The following is a 24550-nucleotide window of genomic DNA, read 5'->3' as shown; positions in this document are numbered from 1 at the left end:
ATGCAAGTTGACACATAAAATTAACCATCACATCTGAGTAAATCAGTGAGAAAAAGGGAAAGACTAGAAAGAGGAGCAGAGTAAGGGACACAGTTACAGTATGGAGAGGAGCAGATACTTCTCTTCCCTCAAGGAGTTTCCAATCTATCAAGAAACAAGCCAACAGAAAAGTCATGGTTGTAGATGGGCTGGTGCTTTGACTCCAAACAAGGATTTGGACCCATCTAAGCATGGGTGGTCAGTGGGTGGACAAGCAGCCTGGGAAAGTGGCTTTAGGGTTTAGCTTGGAGGGGCAGGGAAGCTTGGTCAAGAGGGATTGTGAGTGGGATAGGAGTTGGAAAGGACAGCAAGGAGCTTAATATCTTATCCTACATCCTATGCTGCAGGTAAAAGCAGAAAGACTTGTCTTCATTAGACCTTCTGTGACCCTCAGGACATCAGCCATGCTGCTTTGGTCAACAGGAGGCCATGCGTTGAGAGTGGGGCAGGACAGCCTGGCTTCAGCTTCTATGTGATGAGGGCTCCAAGGACCCTCTTCACCACTTTCACCCATTCAGGGTTTACAGCTTGGGTAGGTCCAGGGAACAACACTCTGCATCTCCAAGTGGTGTGGTAAGACCACAAGCAAGTATTGAAAGAATTGTGGAGCAACAGATATGGGTGAGGCTTGATGGGAGGTAACTGCATGTAGCAGATGTCAGACAGACCCAGAGAATCTTCAGGATACTGGGGAGGCTGTCCGTGGGTTACCGGAGATTTAGAGTTGAATTAATGCTACTCTTACTTAACGAGGGTTAGTGCCCATAGGCTGAGGAGACTCTGGTGGCAGTACTGTATAATGCTTGTTTTCATGGATGTAAGCACAGTGTGACACAGAGCAGAGAGGCTCAAGAGATCCTTGGAGTTCGGGCTGTTGTGCATAATTACATGTAACTTGAACATGGAATATATGTGGAGGTGAGGGTCAAGGGGGAATCACATCTTCTCTGACTTTAGAGACTTTTTCAGATTGAAACTTCTTCAGATTAAATCATTGAGTCACAATGATTCTTCCTTCCATTTCCTTCCACCCATTACCCCGCCCACCCCACTCTCCCTCCCTTCACCGCAAATTCATCTTCCTTATTGTGCAACCTCCCTCTGGCAAAAATCTCCGTATTCATTTGGAGACCAAAAATTACCAAATTTGTTTGAATGGAAACAAAAGCAGAATGTAAGCTCTATCAAGGCAAGAGTTTTGTTTCTGTTGTTCACTATTTTATCCCTGGTGCTTGAAAGAGAGTCAACAAACAAGATATATTGCTAAGAAAAAGAAAGTCAACTCAGTTTCCTTATATTTGGGAGGTCATAACAATTTGTGATACCAAAGGGAAGCCCAGGAATAGGTCAGATTGCTTAGCAGCGTGCCTGCCACATAGTTAGTGGTCAGCAAATGTCAGCTGTTATTATTTACATAATGAAAAATAAAAGGGACAAAAATTGATTTTCCAGAAAACAAAATATTAAGTAGCTAGGCATATAGGGTCCAGGTTATGAAAAGCCTCTGTGCCATATTGAGATGTTCAAATTTTATTTAAAGGCAAGGTGAAACTTCAGAGGATTTTAAGCAAAGGAATAAGTGGTAGGGGTTCCATTTTAGAGAGACTTTTTTGTGGCACTGTGAAGACCAAAATGGGATGGAATTTTGAAAAAAGCAGAATAGAAAGCAGGTGAGAGATTGCAAAGGTATCTGGGAGGCAAAATTGGCAGAACTTGTTAAACAATTCAAGAAAAAGAAAAATAAAGGTGAGTAAGAGAAAATGCAGCATGAATACTTTGGGCTCAAGGGAGAATTTCTTGCAAATATGTTTATAACTGGATTACTGAGAAAGATCATACAATCTCCTTTTCAGGGGGTCTTTAAAAATGAGGTGGAGTCATCTGTGTTTGGTAGCTGAAGGCTTGGGCTTGGTTGGAAGTTGGCCCACCCTTTTGATGCTACAATTTCAACAGAAAGCCAAAAAACAGTCACTTCAGTGTATAGAAATAATATATAGTATTTGTAAGGTTCTAATCATATATTTTACCTTCACATCTTCTTGTATTGTTTTTATTTACGTACAGAATTTTTCCCACTCACCTTTAAATATGTTGTCATTCTCTGCCCATGATTTTTTTCCAATCATGTTGTCATTATGTCCCATCACTTTATGACAATGACATTGCTGCCTAGTGACTTCATTACTGTAAAGAAACAATATGAGTTTACAGCTGACAAAAGCATAATTAAAAGCATAAATTATGGCTGCTGTCAGGACAAGAGACATTAACACTGAAACTTAGAACATAATACAGAAATAGCTTTGGTTTATGCTACCTGAAATCACTGTGAACCTTGAGTGTTTTCTCTACAAATAATCCATCCAAAAGTTATGACTTTTTTTAAAACAAGGAAACTAGGTGAATCACCATTTATTGCCTCTTTTTCAGGTCTTTTTTTTCTTGATACATGCTGTGCTGTTATTAAAAGGTGTTACGAGACTGTATTAAAGGCTGCTGAAAAAGATGTTAGTATAAAGTGGATGTCATAAAAAGCCAAAGAAGTTATGAATATAGGCACTAACAGAAATCTTTAATCTTGAACAGAGTTCAAGGAAACTTAGCCAACATCTAAGAAATATGATGTTCAACTACCATCTGCTAACTAAAATCACAACAGTGTCGGTTCTTTCTTATTCTGAGATGGAGCAGCACCCCTGCTTTCACTTACACATCGTCTTCTGAAACTAGCCTAATGTTGAGGTTCAGAAAACCATCACCCCATTGCCAGTGTGCTTTCAGACTTCAAAGTGGAGACCAAAATTTCAATATAAGCATTCAAGAACACTGCTTAGAGAAGAGAAGCATGGTAGAATTTTAGTCCTGGGAATCTTTACCAGACATGCTTTTGCCTGGAATGATAGACCTCATAAAAGGAGATCCACAGTGAAAGCCTGTGTACAACTAGAGGGTACTTGGGTACTTTATTTGGGGTGTTGCAGTGGAAATACCTGATTATGTTGAGGTGCTAGAATAGATGAGGTCTAATATCAACTACCACTCAGATTTCAAATCTATAGACACACACACACACCCTGAAAACTTTGGCACTCCAAAATAACAAACAACCTCCCCTAAAACCTTCAATGTTTTCCTTTGTGTGTGTGTGTGTGTATCTATATATCTATATGTATGTAGATATAGGTATGGATACATGTATATATCTATATGATTTTTAGATTCTTGAGTATTTTATTTTATATATCTATATGTATAAATAGGTATATAGATATATAAAATAAAATTATGCACACTGATTCACGAATGCATTTGAGCCTTTATATACACATGATCCTATAGAAATAATAAAATGGTATGTCTTATGACAAAAAAGAATAATAACAATAAATAAGAAGATAGGAGAAAACTTTTGGATATGATGAATAAGTTTATGGTATAGATTGTGCTGATGGCTTCATGGGTATATACTTATCCTCAAACACATCAAGTGTATATATTAAATATGTACAGATTTTTGTATGTCAAAAAAATTTATTTTAGAGAAACACAGTGTTGTTTCATATGCTACATTAGCAAAGGTTTAAGTGAAAATCTCTAATTTTGGTCAAAATATTTTTAAACTAGTATCTGATACAATGAGGGGAGCAATTTAAATTTGTTCAAACCTCCTGAAAAGTAATTTGGCAATGTATTTTACAAGATTAAAAATATGTTCATGCAATTTGAGCCAGTAAAATTATTAATAGTAATATCCTAAGACAAAAATAAAATATAAGAAAAACACATAGATGTGAATATTTTCTTTACAGTATTATTTACAAAATAGAAAAGGAGGCAACTATAGAACTGTATGAAATATTATGCAGCCGTTATAAAATTAATATAAAAACCCAGAAAATAATACAAAGAAAATGTACCTAACAGTGTGAATTCCCAAACGTATTAGAAAATCCTAGTCTTATATGTTCTCTGGCCTCTGAGAACTGCAAATAGGACAATGCCCCAATGTGGTTATAATATAAGTAAATACCAGCTTATATATTATCAGAAATATTTTCCATTTTTAAAATTTTTATTTGTACATAGTAAACTCTTACATATACCATAATTATTGAAGAGTTTTGCAGACAGGTAGCTAAGAGGATTATTCCTACCATAAACAAAGACATATTTTCCTAATGGTGAATAACAGATTATTTATTCCTAAAATTCATTATTTCCCCACTAAAGAATCTTCCTTTGTGATAAACAAGTAGATTTCCTTAGGAGTGATTGTCCTTTTTACCAAAATGTGAGGTCTAATTTCTGTTAAAATATTTTTCAATATTTTTAATGAATTTTAATAAAGGTTTATCAGGCACTTGTTATGGTGCAGTACTTTTATTAAATTCTGTGATCCATAAAACATTTTTTTGAATGACACATAGTTTAGTTTTTCATTTAGAGGCTATAAAATTGTTCACAAAAGTTATGTTGAAAAAAAAGTGATTGAAAGTACTAAAACACTGTACAGAATATAAAACCCTTTCATAGACTTTTTATGACACATGAAACATGAGTCTTAAAGGTTTAATGTTACTGACTTTTATACAAGCCTTTTTAATTCTTGATTCCAGTTATGGTTCTGCAAATGAACTGTGACATTAAAAGGAATCAGGGTGGAACTGCCAGGGCTCACTTTCTAGATGAGTTCCCACTGACCAGAAGAGTTTCACTCTAGGACCCACCCCGCCCACAGCTGATTAACACTCACTTGCTTTCCAGGAACAGAGGAGGGAGCCTGCTTGACAGTTTCCCTCCTACCTGAATTCAGTATGAATGTTGGGGAGGGTGGTCAGATAATTATTAGTAAACATGAAATGTGAAGGGTGACTATGGCTTCATCCTTGTTTCCTTAATGTCCTACACCATTTACTATAACTGCAGTGTTGCCTTAGCTGATCTACAGAACCAGTATTTCTGTCTGTCCGATTAAAGTCATGGATAGACTTTCAGCAGAAACTCTGCAAACCAGAAGGGAATGGCAGGACATATATAAAGTGATGAAAGGGAAAAACCTACAACCAAGATTACTCTACCCAGCAAGGATCTCATTCAGATTCTATTGAGAAATTAAAACCTTCACAGGCAAACAAAAGTTAAGATAATTCAGCACCACCAAACCAGCTTTACAACAAATGCTAAAGGAACTTCTCTAGGCAGGAAACACAAGAGAAAGAAAAGACCAATAATAACAAACCCAAAACAATTAGGAAAATGATAATAGGAACATACATATAATTACCTTAAAGGTAAATGGATTAAATGTCCAACCAAAAGACATAGACTGGCTGAATGGATACAAAAAAAAAAAGACCAGTATATATGCTGTATATGAGAGACCCACTTCAGACCTAGGAACACATACAGACTGAAAGGGAGGGGATAGAAAAAGATATTCCATGCAAATGGAAATCAAAAGAAAGCTGGAGTATCAATACTGATATCAGACAAAGTAGACTTTAAAATCAAGACTATTACAAGAGACAAAGAAGGACACTACCTAATGATCAAGGGATCAATCCAAGAAGAAGACATAACAATTGTAAACATTTATGCACCTAACATAGAAGCACCTCAATATATAAGGCAAATGCTGACAGCCATAAAAGGGGAAATTGACACTAACAAAATAATAGTAGGGGAATTTAACATCCCACTTTCACCAATGGACAGATCATCCAAAATGAAAATAAATAAGGAAACACAAGCTTTAAATGACATATTAGACAAGATGTACTTAATTGATATTTATAGGACATTCCATCCAAAAACAACAGAATACACTTTCTTCTCAAGTGCTCATGGAACATTCTCCAGGATAGATCATATCTTGGGTCACAAATCAAACCTTGGTAAATTTAAGAAAATTGAAATCATATCAAGTGTCTTTTCTGACCACAACGATATGAGACTAGATATCAATTACAGGAAAAAAAATCTGTAAAAAATACAAACATATGGAGGCTAAACAATATGATACTAAATAACCAAGAGATCACTGAAGAAATCAAAGAGGAAACCAATAAAAACCTAGAAACAAATGACAATGAAAACACGACAACCCAAAACCTGTGGGATGCAGCAAAAGAAGTTCTAAGAGGGAAGTTCATAGCAATACAATCTTACCTCAAGAAACAAGAATAATTTCAAATAAACAACCTAACCTACACCAAAAGCAATTAGAGAAAAAGGACAAAAACAACTCAAAGTTAGCAAAAGGAAAAAAATCATAAAGATCAGATCAGAAATAAATGAAAAACAAATGAAGGAAATGATAGTAAAGATCAATAAAACTAAAAGCTGGTTCTCTGAGAAGATAAACAAAATTGATAAACCATTAGCCAGACTCATCAAGAAAAATGGGAGAAGACTAAAATCAACAGAATTAGAAATGAAAAAGGAGAAATAACAAGTGACAGTGCAGAAATACAGAGGATCATGAGAGATTACTACAAGCAACCATATGACAAAAAAAATGGACAACCTGTAAGAAATAGACAAATTCTTAGAAAAGTATAAACTTCCAAGACTGAAGCAGGAAGAAACAGAAAATATGAACAGATAAATCACAAGCACTGAAATTGAAGCTGTGATTAAAAATCTTCCAGCAAACAAAACCCAGGACCAGATGGCTTCACAGGTGAGTTCTATCAAACATTTAGAGAAGAGTTAACACCCATCCTTCTCAAACTCTTCCAAAATATAGCAGAGAGAGGAACACTCCCAAACTCATTCTACAAGGCCACGATCACCCTGATAGCAAAACCAGACAAAGATGCCACAAAAAAAGAAAACTACAGGCCAATATCACTGATGAATATAGATGCAAAGATTCTCAACAAAATACTAGCAAACAGAATCCAACAGCACAATAAAAGGGTCACACACCATGATCAAGTGGGGTTTATCCCAGGAATGCAAGAATTCTTCAATATGTGCAAATCAATCAATGTGATACACCATGTTAACAAATTGAAGAATAAAAACCATATGATCATTTCAATAGATGCAGAAAAAGCTTTTGACAAAATTCAACACCGATTTATGATAAAAACTCTCCAGAAAGTGGGCATAGAGGGAATCTACCTCAACATAATAAAGGTCATATATGACAAAACCACAGCCAACATCATTCTCAATGGTGAAAAACTGAAAACATTTCCTCTAAGATCAGGAACAAGATAAGGTTGCCCACTCTCACCACTATTATTCAACATAGTTTTGGAAGTTTTAGCCATGGCAATTAGAGAAGAAAAAGAAATAAAAGGAATCCAAATTGGAAAAGAAGTAAAACTGTCACTGTTTGCAGATGACATGATACTATATACAGAGAATCCTAAAGTTGCTACCAGAGAACTACGAGTGCTAATCAATGAATCTGGTAATGTAGCAGGATACAAAATTAATGCACAGAAATCTCTTGCATTCCTATACACTAATGATGAAAAATCTGAAAGTGAAATCAAGAAAACACTCCCATTTACCACTGCAACAAAAAGAATAAAATACCTTGGAATAAACCTACCTAAGGAGACAAAAGACCTGTATGCAGAAAACTATAAGACACTGATGAAAGAAATTAAAGATGATACATACAGATGGAGAGATATACCATGTTCTTGGATTGGAAGAATCAATATTGTGAAAATGACTATACTACCCAAAGCAATCCACAGATTCAATGCAATCCCTATCAAACTACCAATGACATTTTTCACAAAACTAGAACAAAAAATTTCACAATTTGTATGGAAACACAAAAGGCCCCGAATAGCCAAAGCAATCTAGAGAAAGAAAAACGGAGCTGGAGGAATCAGCCTCCCTGACTTCAGACTACAAAGCTACAGTAATCAAGACAGTATGGTACTGGTACAAAAACAGAAATATAGATCAATGGAACAGGATAGAAAGCCCAGAGATAATCCCAGACACATATGGTCACCTTATCTTTGATAAAGGAGGCAAGAATATACAAAGGAGAAAAGACAGCTTTTTCAATAAGTGGTGCTGGGAAAACTGAACAGCTACAGGTAAAAGAATGAAATTAGAATACTCCCTAACACCATATACAAAAATAAACTCAAAATGGATTAGAGACCTAAAAGTGAGGCCAGACACTATAAAGAGGAAAACATAGGCAGAACACTCTATGACATAAATCACAGCAAGATCCTTTTAGATCCATCTGCTAGAGAAATGGAAATAAAAACAAAAATAAACAAATGGGAGCTAATGAAACTTAAAAGCTCTTGCACAGCAAAGGAAACCATAAACAGGATGAAAAGACAACTTTCAGAATGGGAGAAAATATTTGCAAATGACGCAACTGACAAAGGATTAATCTCCAAAATATACAAGGAGCTCATGCAGCTCAATATCAGAAAAACAAAAAACCCAATCCAAAAATGGGCAGAAGACCTAAATAGACATTTCTCCAAAGAATACATACAGATTGCCAACAAACACATGAAAGGATGCTCAACATTACTAATTATTAGAGAAATGCAAATCAAAACTACAATGAGATATCATCTCACACCAGTCAGAAACGTCATCATCAAAAAATCTAGAAATAATAAATGCTGGAGAGGGTGTGGAGAAAAGGGAACCCTCTTGCACTCTTGGTGGGAATGTAAATTGATACAGCCACTATGGAGAACAATATGGAGGATCCTTAAAAATCTAAATGTAAAACTACCATATGATGCAGCAATCCCACTACTGGGCAAATACCCTGAGAAAACCATAATTCAACAAGAGGCATGTGAGACAAATCCATAGAGACAGAAGGGAGCCTGGCAGTTTCCTAGGGCTGGGAGTTGAGAGGAAGAGGGTGGGGTGGTGTTCAGGAGGCAGAGGGATTTTTTGGGGGTAATGAAAATGATCTAAAATTGATCATGGTGATGAATGTACAGCTCTGTGAATATACTAAAGCCACTGAATTATACACTTTAAATGAGAAAAAAAAAGGAGACATATAACACAATGTTCATTGCAGTTCCATTTACAATAGCCAGGACATGGAAGCAACTTAAGTGTCCATCGACAGATGAATGGATTAAGAAGATGCGGCACATATATACAATGGAATATTACTCAGCCATAAAAAGAAATGATATTGAGTTATTTGTAGTGAGGTGGATGGACCTAGAGTCTGTCATACAGAGTGAAGTAAGTCAGAAAGAGAAAAACAAATACCATATGCTAACACATATATATCGAATGTAAAAAAAGAAAAATGGTTCTGAAGAAACTAGGGGCAGGACAGGAATAAAGACGCATACATAGAGAATGGACTTGAGGACACGGGAAGGGGAAGGGTAAGCTGGGACGAAGTGAGAGAGTGGCATGGACATATATACACTACCAAATGTAAAATAGATAACGAGTGGGAAGCAGCCACATAGCACAGAGAGTGCTTTGTGACCACCTAGAGGGGTGGGATAAGGAGGGTGAGAGGGAGATGCAAGAGGGAGGAGATATGGGAATATATGTATACATATGGCTGATACACTTTGTTGTACAGCAGAAACTAACACAACATTGTAAAGCAATTATACTCCAATAAACATGTTTTAAAACAGCAGTATTGTAACAAATTCAATAAAGACTTTAAAAAATAAAAAATAAATCATGGATAGAAATTCCCTTTGGCTCTACTTTTGAGGAATTTTGAGTCAAGGTGCAGACCTGACTCCAGTACAGAAGACAAATTCACTCTTTTTCGTTAACTTCTAGTACTTGGAGTCAACCATACAAAGTTGCTATTTTGGTAACTTAAACATTGAAACCTTCGAATTCTTATGGCTCATCTTAATTTTCCAAGAATGTCTAAAAACTAGTTTAAAAGCCACAGTGGTTGTTTGGGATAAAGAGGAGAACAGAGTAATATCTGATGAATCAGGTCAGTATACGAGGCTAATTTGAGTCATTCAGATTAGACTTCAGAGTGATATGCTCAGCTTAAATTATCTTGAGTAGGGCCTCAACATTGCACATTATTTTGCAAGTGTAGACATTGTTCTTGTTGGTTAATTTCCTGGAGGAAATCAAACAAAATTCCAGTTTCCATTTATTAATACTGTGCTCTGAAAATCACTTACAAAAATGATTGTGTTTATAGAAGAGAATGAAAAAAGTGTACTGCTGAATAGCTATTCCACACATCCTTGTGCTGCATTAAGAATCATCAATGGTACATTCCAAAAGGCTGAAATAAAATACCTGTGCCATATATGATATTCATGATTCATCTGTTTGTTTTAATAAAAAATATCTTCCTTTTTCAAAAGTATTTTAATATGAAAGGGACTAGACATTGGATTTCTCAAAATGAGTCATAACTTAATATCCTGAATGTAACCAAAAGAATGATCAAATATAGTAAAAATGTCTGCTTCGTTGTAACCTGTGATGTTTCTAATTCGAAACATGTGATTCTAATTTAACAAAAATTATAAAATAACTTCTTTATACATCTCAGCACTACATATTTTAAACCAAAGTCTCACACATTTTACAATAATTTTAGTGTACTTTAGAAATTATTGAAAGACATATTTTTGATATATTACTATATAGTGCATTAAAGACATTGCAAATTGTAATTTTTTCTTTAACTTCCATGATTCATGTATTATCCATTTGTAGCTTAGATATTAAGACTGTAAGATATTAAAACTGCATTTTGGCTAGAATATTCTGTGTGAAGACTAATCATTAAGACAGATTTGCTTTTCTCTCATGTATCCTAAATTAATGAACTTTTACTAAATTGCCAGATGATTTCTGTATTTTCTGATCTTTGAAAATTACTTACCTATCTATTACTCTAGAGATGAACAATACAAAATTCAAAATACTTAGCCACTGAAGCCAAGAGCTAACAAGCAAAAATCCTGCCTGACACTCAGGAATCCGTGAGAGATTTTTCTGAAGGGAGAGAGGCTTCTGAGATACATCGATAGAAATCTGAGTAAGCCAGGGGGAGTGGAAAAAGCCATTACAAGTTTTATCAATATTAAAGACATTTTTAGAACTATCAAACATTGCTAATTTAGAAAGGAGAGAGAGTAAGTTAAGGAAGTATAAACAAATCTAACTTTTTGAAAAACAAACTTTCCAAAGAGGTAATATTTTCTAAAAATCATATTTTAATTTTTCAATAGGTATTACATATATTTGTTTTTTAGGACATTTTTATATGTCTCTTGCTTGTTGTGTCACTGGATTTTAAAATTGTAAGCATGATAGAATGAAGCACATGTATTACTTCCACTTGGAGGCAGTACAATCAAGTGTGAGACCCCCAAGATATCACTTTAGAAGCCACGGTTGAGATGGCAGAGCCACAGAATAGAAGAACCCTGTATCCTTGGGTCACAACACTGAGAGGAGGCACTCTGGAACACCACCTGGCCTGCTTTGTAATTTGCAAGAGGAAGAACTAAACCTTGTTGTGTTCAGTCACTAATATTTAAGGTTTTATTTGTCACTGCAGCAAAGCCTAGCCTATCTTGAGAGCACTGTGTCTTATAAGCCAGAGAACTCAAAGCCATCCTCAATTTCTCCCTCATATCTCCTCACCACCTCAAATCAGTCCACACATGTATTTAGCCTCTCTAATTACTGTTCTATTACTACTCTAGCAAGTTCTACTCTGTTCTGAGAGCCAAGAATACAAAACTAAATAAGATAGAAGCTTACATTTTTGTGCATGAGACATAAAAATTGACAAATTATTTGAACCCAGTGAGATTGGGTGCAGTAACAGAAGTTGGTACCGCGGTGGCACAAAACGAGAGCTCTTTCTTACCACGAATCTGATGAGGTTCCCCAGAGCAGAAAATGTTTAAGTGGTTGTCCAAAATGATAACTAAAAAACTCCTCCTCCCCACTGTCCCTGCTTAGCCAAGCCTTATCTTAATCTTAGACTGTTAGAATAGCCTCCTAATTGGTCTCCCTGCCTTCAGCTTTCTCCTACCTTAAACATCAATCCTCCCAAATGCCAGCTAGGTTATCTTTCTAAAGCTCAAAATTAAGCAGGCAGGCTTCCCTGGTGGGGCAGTGGTTGAGAGTCCGCCTGCCGATGCAGGGGACACGGGTTCGTGCCCCGGTCCGGGAAGACCGCACATGCCGTGGAACGGCTGGGCCCGTGAGCCATAACCGCTGAGCCTGTGTGTCTGGAGCCTGTGCTCCGCAACGGGAGAGGCCACAACAGTGAGAGGCCCGCGTACCGCAAAAAAAAAAAAAAAAAAAATTAAGCAGGCCACTCACTTGCTTGAAAGCATTCCACTGCTGACCTTTCCGTCTCATTTCCTACCGCACCTCCCTTTGTGCTCACCACAGAAAACTGATCTTCCCTTGAACACCCCCAACTTTTCACGCCCCATTGCTGAGTGTCCTTTGCTCCCTCTGACTTGATGGCCAAACCTTTTTCCCTTTCTCTGCTTTGGCAAATTCCTATGATAAAGCACTTCTGGCACAAATCTGGTAGAATGAACCATGCCTTTTGCTTGTGCTCTGCAAATCTATCGCCTATAATAATAATAATAACTAATATTTATTGAGAACTTCCTTTTTGTCAGGCACTTAAGCACTTTCTACATAGATTGCTCCATTCAGTTCTCACAAAAGACCTATGAGGTTGCCTTATTATTGTGTCCCTTTTACAAATGAGGAAACTAAGGCTTGGGTTAGGTAGCCAGCACACGTTTATATACAGCCAGTAAGGGAAAGAACCAGCATAAGAACCTATCATAGTTGGACAGTTGGATTCCTGACTTGTACACTTCACCACTATGCTTTTTGATCCCCATTCAAGTTAAAAATCCCTTGGTCTGCATCCTGCCTTAACCTCTCACTTCTTTTCCTATTTTTTCCACATATATTCAATAACCCAGCTATTATTAGGCCCACACATACTTAGCATGTTATTCCCTCATCTTGAAAGACTCTTTCTCATTGTATTTGTCCAGTTCACTCCTGCTTGTCTTCACATGTCAGCCTTGGCATCCTCTCTTCTTATGCTACCATGTTGAATGCTTATGCCATGCCTTAACCACTGGTTATTCTCTCTCTCTTGCTCTCATTCCCAAAGAGCTGCTTGAGAGTCAACATTACTCTTAGCCTCTAACCCCAGAACCTAGCTAAGTGTCTGGCATACAGTAAATGCTCAACAAATGTTTTTGAGAGAATGAATGAATGATGTAGGTTTTGTTCTTCACATGTTACCACTATTAAAATTTGGTCCCCCAAATCATTAACTTTTTATTTTTGAATGAAGGACATTTTGTCTCTTCTTAATAACTTCCTAATGAAAGATTCAATTTGTGAGTTATGTGATCCCATTCATATTATATTTCCTAATTCATTATTTATTTCTCTCATATATGTATGAGCAGATATATATTACAGAAAATTAAAGCTCTGAAGTGAAAGTGAAAGTGATATTTTCTCCTAAACTTTTCATTTCAAAACTTAAATTTTCAGACTTAAACTTAAAATGTGATGTTTCCAATCTTTCCTTTTTCTCTTGCAGTTTCCTAAAGGGTTCAAAAGTCACCTGAGCAAACAATAATAATAATGGTTAAAAAGTATTAAGCTCATAATATGTGACAATCTCTGTTTTCATGTTTTACATAAAGTAGCTCATGTATTCCTCACATCAACCCTCTGAGGTTGATATTAGTATTATCCCCATTTGATGGATGAGGAAACTGAGGGCCTTTGAGATGAAGTAACTTATTTAAGGTCACACAGCTAGTGAAAACAGAACATGAAGACAGCTTTCAAACTCAAAGTCATCTTATATCAGAGTATTTTAAAGGAGATGATATTTTACATATTGATACCTATATTTCCAAACAAATTAATAAGAATGAGAGGAATAAAAGTAGCCTACATTGGGGATATGACAGTATTATTGGGAGATGAGTTCTCACATGTTGCATTAGACCCTAATTGCGTATCCCTATGATACCTTGGCAAAGTGTAGTATTTTTCATGAACTACCCTATCCTCCAATCTGGGCGTGAAAAGCTAGATTTGTAAAGTGATTCCTTTTTTATTCCTGCATCAATATTCATTTTGCTTAAGCCTCTCACTAACTGACAGACTTGATAGTTTGTATAGAGAGGTTCAGGAGGACTAAGACCTCACAATCAATTTCATTATTTTGTTTATCACTTAAATCTACGGCAGTTCACTGATCACACATATACCAGTACTGCCTCTGATCTCATCTTCAACAACCTTATAATCCACCTGGAGAAATAAATAGCTAGGATGCGAGACAGAAGAACAGACATACCATAAAAGAGATACAGATAATAGCTAAGTGCAACTGGAAGAGGCAGGCAGTATTCCTACTCAAAGTAGAATTTGAGTTGGAACTTGAAATAGGAGAAGAATTTCAACAAGTGTTGATAAAGTAAATGCCAATCTGGCCAAGGACAAAAGAGTGGAGGAGAGAAACATGAGGCCCAGTGAGGAAACAGAAAGCAGTTCAGATGGGCTGGTGAATGGAGTGTCTGCTGAGGAGGACTGGAAAGTCAGAGGAGATTTTCTTTGAAACCCATTACATAAGGTCTTGAATAATAAGCTAAGGTGTGGAATAGAATTCTTTAGGATTTGAGAAGTCAATGAAGGTTTCAGGAAGAATTTTCTGGCAAAAGTGTCTAATAGAAGGGAGAAGCCTAGCCCAGACATTTTGAGGCTATTGCAATACTCAAATTGATACATAATAAAGACTTAAAAGGAAGAGGGTCAAAGGGACTAATTCAGGAGATCATATGGAAACAGAAGCTATAGGACTTATAACTCATGATATTGTGAGAGAACACTCAAGGTTTCACCTATTGATCTTGGGACTATTGATGGCTTTATTCAAAGTAGGAAACATAACAGCAGAATAAATCTCAAGGAGAAGGATGACGGTCACATGTGGACATGTTTCACTCTATGGGGTAGGGACTGTCCAGGGGAGATGCCAAATGGGCAGAACTGGAGTTTAGAAGAGTTGACACTTGGACATATGTATTTCTCAATCACTCAGAAAGGAGTGCCTTGAAACCATGAGATATGAACAGATGTCCGAAAGAGAAAAGATGTTTGATAGAATGTGGACATTAGAAAAAGGCAAAAAAAAAAAAATGTATGAAGAATAAAGCTAAAGAGTAAGCAGGAAAGAGAAGACCACCCTGGGGAGAGCAGAGTTATGAAAATCAAAAAGATAGAAAGTACGGACAGGAGTGTCAAATGTTGCAAAAATATCTCTGAGAATTACAATTAAGATGAGAATGAAGTGAGGTGCTGACTGATGGGACACAAGGAGAAGACATAATCTGGGACTGTGGTCACCTTAATTATAATTAAAGAAGTAATTGGTGAATTTCAAGAGATTTTTCCATTCAACAAAATCAAGTGAGATATTTCATAGCAGAGCCAGTTACCTAGATTCTATCACAGTGTTCTTTCCCATTACACATCCCTGAAAGAAGACAAACATACAAAAATGGGAGAAGATTACATAAAGACTAAGAAATTGGCATGAAGTATTTTTTAAAAAAGAAAAAAATTTGTTTCTTCAGCAAGTATTTATTGAGCAATTAGTGTAGGTAAGACTATAGATGAAAGAAATTAATATAAAAATTTATTCCTATGTATTTTATTCACTTTGAAGCCATTGTTAATGGGATTTTCTTGATTTCCTTTTTGGATAGTTCATTTTTAATGCTTAGAAATGCAACTGAGGAGATTGGTTCAAGATGGTGGAATAGAAGGACATGCTCTCACTCCCTCCTGTGAGAACACCAAAATCACAACTAATTGCTGAACAATCATCAACGGGAAGACACTGGAACTCACCAAAAAAGATACCCCCCAACCAAACACAAAGGAGAAGCCACAATGAGATGGTAGGAGGGGCACAATAAAATCAAATTCCATAACTGCTGGGTGGGTGACTCACAAACTGGAGAACACTTATACCACAGAAGTCCACCCACTGGAGAGAAGGTTCTGAGCCCCACATCAGGCTTCCCAACTTGGGGGTCCAGCAAAGGGAGGAGGAGATTCCAAGAGAATCAGACTTTGAAGACTAGTGGGATTTGATTGCAGGACTTTGACAGGAATGGGGGAAACAGGACTCCACTCTTGGAGGGTACACACAAAGTAGTGGGCGCATTGGGACCCAGGGGAAGGAGCAGTGACCCCATAGGAGACTGAACCAGATCTACTTGCTAGTGTTGGAGGGTATCCTGCAGAGGTGGGGGGTGGCTCTTTCTCACCGTGAGGACAAGGACACTGGAAGCAGAAGTTCAGGGAAGTACTCCTTGGCATAGGTTGTCCAAAGTCACCTATTGCACCACCAAAGAGCACGGTAGGCTCCAGTGTTGGGTGACCTCAGGCCAAACAACGAACAGGGAGGGAACCCAGCCCCACTCATCAGCAGTCAAGTGGATTAACGTTTTACTGAACTCTGCCCACCACAGCAACAGCCAGCTTTACCTACCACCATTCGCTCCCATCAGGAAACTTGCACAAGCCTTGTAGATAGCCTCATCCACCAGAGGGCAGAGAGCAGAAGCAAGAAGAACTACAATCCTGCAGCCTGTGGAACAAAATCCACATTCACAGAAACATAGACAAGATGAAAAGGCAAAGGACTATGTACCAGATGAAGGAACAAGATAAAACCCCAGAAAAACAACTAAATGAAGTGGAAATAGGAAACCTTCCAGAAAAAGAATTCAGAATAATGATAGTGAAGATGATCCAGGACCTCAGAAAAATAATGGAGGCAAAGATGGAGAAGGTACAAGAAATGTTTAACAAAGACCTAGAAGAATTAAAGAACAAACAAACAGAGATGAACAATACAATAACTGAAATGAAAACTACACTAGAAGGAACCAATAGCAGAATAACTGAGGCAGAAAAAGGGATAATTGACCTGGAAGGCAGAATGGTGGAATTCACTGCTTCAGAACAGAATAAAGAAAAAACAATGAAAAGAAATTAAGGCAGTCTAAGAGACCTCTAGGACGACATTGAAATGCAAAAACATTCGTATTATAGGGGTCCCAGAAGGAGAAGAGAGAGAGAAAGGACCAGAGAAAATCTTTGAAGAGATTGTAGTCAAAAACTTCCCTAACATGGGAAAGGAACTACCCACCCAAGTCCAGGAAGCACAGAGAGTCACATACAGGATAAACCGAAGGAGAAACATGCCGAGACATAGTAATCAAGTTGGAAAAAATTAAAGACAAAGAAAAATTATTGAAAGCAGCAAGAGAAAAATGACAAATAACATACAACGGAACTCCCATAAGATTAACAGCTGATTTCTCAGCAGAAACTCTACAAGCCAGAAGGGAGTGGCAAGACATATTTAAAGTGATGAAAGGGAAGAACCTAAAATCAAGATGACTCTACCTGGCAAGGATCTCATTCAGATTCGATGCAGAAATCAAAAGCTTTACAGAAAAGCAAAAGCTAAAAGAATTCAGCACCACCAAATCAGCTCTACAACAACTGCCTAAGGAACTTCTCTAAGTGGGAAACACAAGAGAAGAAAAGGACCTACAAAAACAACCCCAAAACAATTAAGAAAATGGAAATAGGAACACACATATCAAAAATTACCTTAAACGTGAACGGATTAAATGCTCCAACCAAAAGACACAGGCTTGCTGAATGCATACAAAAACAAGATCCATATACATTCTGTCTACAGGAGACCCACTTCAGACTGAGGGACACATAAAGACTGAAAGGGAGGGGATGGAAAAAGATATTCCATGCAAATGGAAATCAAAAGAAAGCTGGAGTAGCTATACTCATATCAGATAAAATAGACTTTAAAATAAAGAATGTTAAAAGAGACAAGGAAGAGCATTACATAATAATCAAGGGATCAATCCAAGAAGAAGATATAACAATTATAAATGTATATGCACCCAACATAGGAGCACCTCAATACATAAGGCAACTGCTAACTGCTATAAAAGAGGAAATCGACAGTAACACAGTAATAGTGGGGGACTTTAACACCTCACTTACATCAATGGACAGATCATGCGAAATGAAAATAAATAAGGAAACACAAGCTTTAAATGACACAATAGACCAGAGAGACTTAATTGATATTTATAGGACATTCCATCCAAAAACAGCAGATTACACTTTCTTCTCAAGTGTGCACGGAACATTCTCCAGGATAGATCACATCTTGGGTAACAAATCAAGCCTCAGTAAATTTAAGAAAATTGAAATCATATCAAGCATCTTTTCTGACCACAAAGCTATGAGATTAGAAATGAATCACAGGGGAGAAAACGTAAAAAACACAAACACATGAAGGCTAAACAATATATTGCTAAATAACCAAGAGGTCACTGAAAAAATCAAAGAGGAAATCAAAAAATACCTAGAGACAAATGGCAATGAAAATACAACAATCCAAAACCTATAGGATGCAGCAAAAGCAGTTCTAAGAGGGAAGATTATAGCCATAAAAGCCTAATTCAACAAACAAAAAAAATCTCAAATAAATAACCCAACCTTACACCTAAAGGAATTAGAGAAAGAAGAACAAACAAAACCCAAAGTTAGCAGAAGGAAAGAAATTATAAAGAGCAGAGCAGAAATAAATGAAGTAGAAACAAAGAAAACAATAGCACAGTTCAATAAAACTAAAAGCTGGTTCTTTGAGAAGATAAAGAAAATTGGTGAACCATTAGCCAGACTCATCAAGAAAAAGAGGGAGAGGACTCAATTCAATAAAGTTAGAAATGAAAAAGGAGACGTTACAACAGACGCCGTAGAAATACAAAGCATCCTAAGAGACTACTACAAGCAACTCTATGCCAATAAAATGCATAACCTGGAAGAAATGGACAAATTCTTAAAAAGGTATAAACTTCCAAGACAGAACCAAGAAGAAACAGAAAATATGAACAGAACAATCACAAGTAATGAAATTGAAACTGTGATTAAAATCTTCCAAAAAACAAAATCCATCACCAGACAGCTTCACAGGTGAATTTTATCAAACATTTAGAGAAGAGCTAACACCAATCCTTCACAAACTCTCCAAAAACCTGCAGAGGAAGGAACACTCCCAAACTCATTCTACAATGCCACCATCACCCTGATACCAAAACCAGACAAAGATACTACAAAAAAGAGAAAATTACAGACTAATATCACTGATGAATATAGGTGCAAAAATCCTCAACAAAATAGTAGCAAACAGAATTCAACAACATATTAAAAGGTTCATACACCATGATCAAGTGAGATTTATCACAAGGATTCAAGGATTCTTCAATATATGCAAATCAAACAATGTGATACACCATATTAACAAAGTGAAGAATATAAACCATATGAACATCTCAATAGATGCAGAAAAGCTTTTGACGAAATTCAACACCGATTTATGATATAAAAAACTCTCCAGAAAGTGGGCATACAGTGAACCTACCTCAATATAATAAAGACCATATACAACAAACCCACAGCAAACATTCTCAGTAGCGAAAAGCTGAAAGCATTTCCTCTAAGATCAGGAACAAGACAAGGATGTCCACTCTCACCACTATTATTCAACCTAGTTTTGGAAGTCCTAGCCACGGCAATCAGAGAAGAAAAAGAAATAAAAGGAATACAAATTGGAAAAGAAGAAGTAAAACTGTCACTGTTTGCAGATGACATGATACTATACATAGAGAATCCTAAAAATGCCAGCAGAAAACTACTAGAGCTAATCAATGAATTTGGTAAATTTGCAAGATACAAAATTAATGCACAGAAATCCCTTGCATTCCTATACACTAATGATGAAACATCTGAAAGAGAAATTAGGGAAACACTCCCATTTATCATTGCAAAAAATAAAATAAAATACCTAGGAATAAAACTACCTAGGGAGACAAAAGACCTGTATGCAGAAAACTATAAGACACTGATGAAAGAAATTAAAGATGGTACAAACAGATGGAGAGATACAGCTTGTTCTTGAAGAATCAAGAATCAATATTGTGAAAATGACTATACTACCCAGAGCAGTCTACAGATTTAATGCAATCCCTATCAAATTACCAATGACATTTTTTACAGAACGAAAACAAAAAATCTTAAAATTTGTATGGAGACACAAAAGACCCTGAATAGCAAAAGCAGTCTTGAGGGAAAAAAATGGAGCTGGAGGAATCAGACTCCCTGACATCAGACTATACTACAAAGCTACAGTCATCAAGACAATATGGTACTGGCACGAAAACAGAAATATAGATCAATGGAACAACATAGAATGCCCAGAGATAAACCCACACACCTATGGTCAACTAGTCTATGACAAATGAGGCAAGGATATACAATGGAGAAAAGACAGTCTCTTCAATAAGTGGTGTTGGGAAAACTGGACAGCTACATCTAAAAGAATGTAATTAGAACACTCCCTAACACCATATACAAAAATAAACTCAAAATGGATTAGAGGCCTAAATGTAAGACCAGACACTCTAAAACTCTTAGAGGAAAACATAGGAAGAACATTGTTTGACATAAATCACAGCAAGATCTTTTTTGATCCACCTCTTAGAGTGATGGAAATAAAAATAAAAATAAACAAATGGAACCTAATGAAACTTCAAAGCTTTGCACAGCAAGGGAAACCATAAACAAAATGAAAAGACAACCTTCAGAATGTGAGAAAATATTTGCAAATGAATCAAGAGACAAAGGATTAATCTCCAAAATATATAAACAGCTCATGCAGCTCAATATTAAAGAAACAAACAACCCAATCCAAAAATGGGCAGAAGACCTAAATAGACATTTCTCCAAAGAAGATATACAGACTGCCAACAAACACATGAAAGAATGCTCAACATCACTAATCATTAGAGAAATGCAAATCAAAACTACAATGAGATACCATCTCACACCAGTCAGAATGGCCATCATCAAAAAACCTAGAAACAATAAATGCTGGAGAGGGTGTGGAGAAAAGGGAACACTCTTGCACTGCTGATGGGAATGTAAATTGATACAGCCACTGTGGAGAACAGTATGGAGGTTCCTTAAAAAACTAAGAATAGAACTACCATATGACCCAGCAATCCCACTACTGGGCATATACCCTGAGAAGGCCATAATTCAGAAATAGTCATGTACCAAAATGTTCATTGCAGCTCTATTTACAATAGCCCAGAGATGGAAACAACCTAAGTGTCCATCATCAGATGAATGGATAAAGAAGATGTGGCACATATATACAATGGAATATTACTCAGCCATAAAAAGAAACGATATTGAGCTATTTGTAATGAGGTGGATAGGCTAGAGTCTGTCATACAGAGTGAAGTAAGTCAGAAAGAGAAAGACAAATACTGTATGCTAACACATATATATGGAATTTAAGAAAAAAATGTCATGAAGAACCTAGGGTTAAAACAGGAATAAAGACACAGACCTACTAGAGAATAGACTTGAGGATATGGGGAGGGGGAAGGGTAAGCTGTAACAAAGCGAGAGAGAGGCATGGATATATATACACTACAAAACGTAAGGTACATAGCTAGTGGGAAGCAGCCACATAGCACAGGGAGATCAGCTCCGTGCTTTGTGACCACCTGGAGGGGTGGGATAGGGAGGGTGGGACTGAGGGAGACGTAAGAGGGAAGAGATATGGGAACATATGTATATGTATAACTGATTCATTTTGTTGTACAGCAGAAACGAACACAACATTGTAAAGCAATTATACTCCAATAAAGATGTTAAAAAAAATTTTTAAAAAGAAACAAAAAACCCAATCCAAGCATGGGCAGAAGACCTAAATAAGCATTTCTCCAAAGAAGACATACTGATGGCCAAGAAGCACATGAAAAGTTGCTCAACATCACTAGTTATTAGAGAAATGCAAATCAAAACTACAATGAGGTCTCACCTCTCACCAGTTAGAATGGGCAACATCAGAAAATCTACAAACAACAAATGCTGCAGAGGGTGTGGAGAAAAGGGAACCCTCTTGCACTGTTGGTGGGAATGTAAATTCATACAGCCACTATGGAGAACAGCATGGAGGTTCCTTAAAATCTAAAATTAGAACTACCCTACAGCCCAGCAATCTCACTACTGGGCGTATACCCTGAGAAAACCATAATTCAAAAAGACACATGCACCCCAATGTTCATTGCAGCACTATTTACAGTAGCCAGGTCATGGAAGCAACCTAAATGCCCATCAACAGATGAATGGATAAAGATGTTGTGGTACATATATACAATGAAATATTACTCAGCCATATAAAGGAATGAAATTGGGTCATTTGTAGAGATGTGGATGGATCTAGAGACTGTCATACAGAGTGAAGTAAGTCAGAAAGAGAAAAACAAATATCGTATATTGATGCATATATGTGGAACCTAGAAAAATGGTACAGATGAACTGGTTTGCAGGACCAAAATTGAGACACAGATGTAGAGAACAAATGTATGGACACCAAGGGGGGAAAGTGACAGGGGGTGGGGGTGGGGGTGTGATGAATTGGGAGATTGGGATTGACATGTATACACTGATATGTATAAAATGTATAAAATGTATTAAGAACCTGCTGTATAAAAAAATAAATAAAATAAAATTTTTTAAAAAAGAAATGCAACTGAGTTTTGCATGTTGATCTTGTATCTTGCAGCTTTACTGAATTCTTTTATCAGTTCTAATCATGTTTTTGTGGAGTCTTTAGGGTTTCCTACATATAAGATCATGCCATCTGCAAAAAAGAGAGCCATCTGCTCAGGCTAAGATATCCAGTACTATGTTAAAATAGAAGTAGCAAGAGTGTGCATTCTTACATTGTTCTGGATTTTAGAGGAACACTTTCAATTTTCACTACTGAGTATGAAATTAGTTGAAGGGCTTTTCATATTGAGCTTTATTATATCAAGGTAAATTTCTTCTATACCTAATTTATTGAGAATTATTATCATGAAAGGTTGTTGAACTTTGTCAAATGCTTTCTCTGCATCAATTAAGATGATCATGTGATTTTTATCCTTTATTCTATTAATGTGGTGTATCACATTGATTTTTGTGTGTTGAACCATCCAAGTATCCCAGGAATAAATCCCACTTTGACACGGTGTATGATCCTTTAATATGCTGTTGAATTCTGTTTGTTAATATTTTGTTAAGTATTTGGCATCTATGTTCATCAGGGATATTGGCCTATAGCTTTCTTTTCTTATGGTGTCTTTGTCTGACTTTTGCCAACGATGTGAAAGATTTGTACACTGCAAACTATAAAACAGTAATGAAAAAAATTTGTAAAGACACAATTAAATGGAAAAACTTCTCATTTTCATGAATTGGAAGAATTAATAATTGTTCAAATGTTCATACTACCCAAAGGAATCTACAGATTCAGTGTAATCTTTATCAAAATCCAATGGCATGTTTTATGGAAATAGAAAAAAAAATTCTAAAATTCATATAGAACCACAAAAGATGCTGAATAGCCAAGGCAATTTTGAGCAAGAAGAACAAAGCTGGAGGCATCAAACTTCCTGATTTCAAAATACATTACAGGGAGAGGGGGAAGATGGCGGAGGAGTAGGATGTGGAGATCACCTTCCTCCCCACAGATACATCAGAAATACATCTACACGTGGAACAACTCCTACAGAACACCTACTGAACGCTGGCAGAAGGTCTCAGACCTCCCAAAAGGCAAGAAACTCCCCACGTACCTGGGTAGGGCAAAAGAAAACAGAATAAACAGAGACAAAAGAATAGGGACGGGACCTGCACCAGTGAGAGGGAGCTGTGAAGCAGGAAAGGTTTCCACACACTAGAAGCCCCTTCGCAGGCGGAGACTGTGGGTGGAGGAGTGGGGAAGCTTCGGAGTCACGGAGGAGAGCACAGCAACAGGGGTGCGGAGGGAAAAGTGGAGAGATTCCCACACAGAGGATCGGTGCCGACCAGCACTCACCAGCCTGAGAGGCTTCTCTGCTCACCCACCGGGGCAGGCAGGGCTGGGAGCTGAGGCTTGGGCTTCGGTCAGAGCGCAGGGAGAGGACTGGGGTTGGCGGAGTGAACACAGCCTGCAGGGGGTTAGTCCGCCAGGGCTAGCCGGGAGGGAGTCCGGAGAAAAGTCTGCACCTGCCGAAGAGGCAAGAGACTTTTTCTTCCCTCTTTGTTTCCTGGTGCGCAAGGAGAGGGGATTAAGAGCACCGCTTAAAGGAGCTCCAGAGACGGGCGCGAGCAGCTGCTAACAGTGCGGATTCCAGAGACGGGCATGAGACGCTAAGGCTGCCACTGCTGCCACCAAGAAGCCTGTGTGCGAGCACAGGTCACTCTCCACACGTTCACTCCTGGGAGCCTGTGCAGCCCGCCACGGCCAGGGTCCCAGGATCCAGGGACAACTCCCCCGGGAGAACGCATGGTGCGCCTCAGGCTG

Source organism: Aethalodelphis obliquidens, unplaced genomic scaffold (genome assembly GCF_003676395.1).
Source record: "Aethalodelphis obliquidens isolate GAN/ISIS:26980383/991018 unplaced genomic scaffold, ASM367639v1 scaffold15, whole genome shotgun sequence".
Lineage (NCBI taxonomy): Eukaryota > Metazoa > Chordata > Mammalia > Artiodactyla > Delphinidae > Aethalodelphis > Aethalodelphis obliquidens.
The sequence above is the reverse complement of the archived record's forward strand: the minus strand, read 5'-3'. Positions refer to the sequence as shown.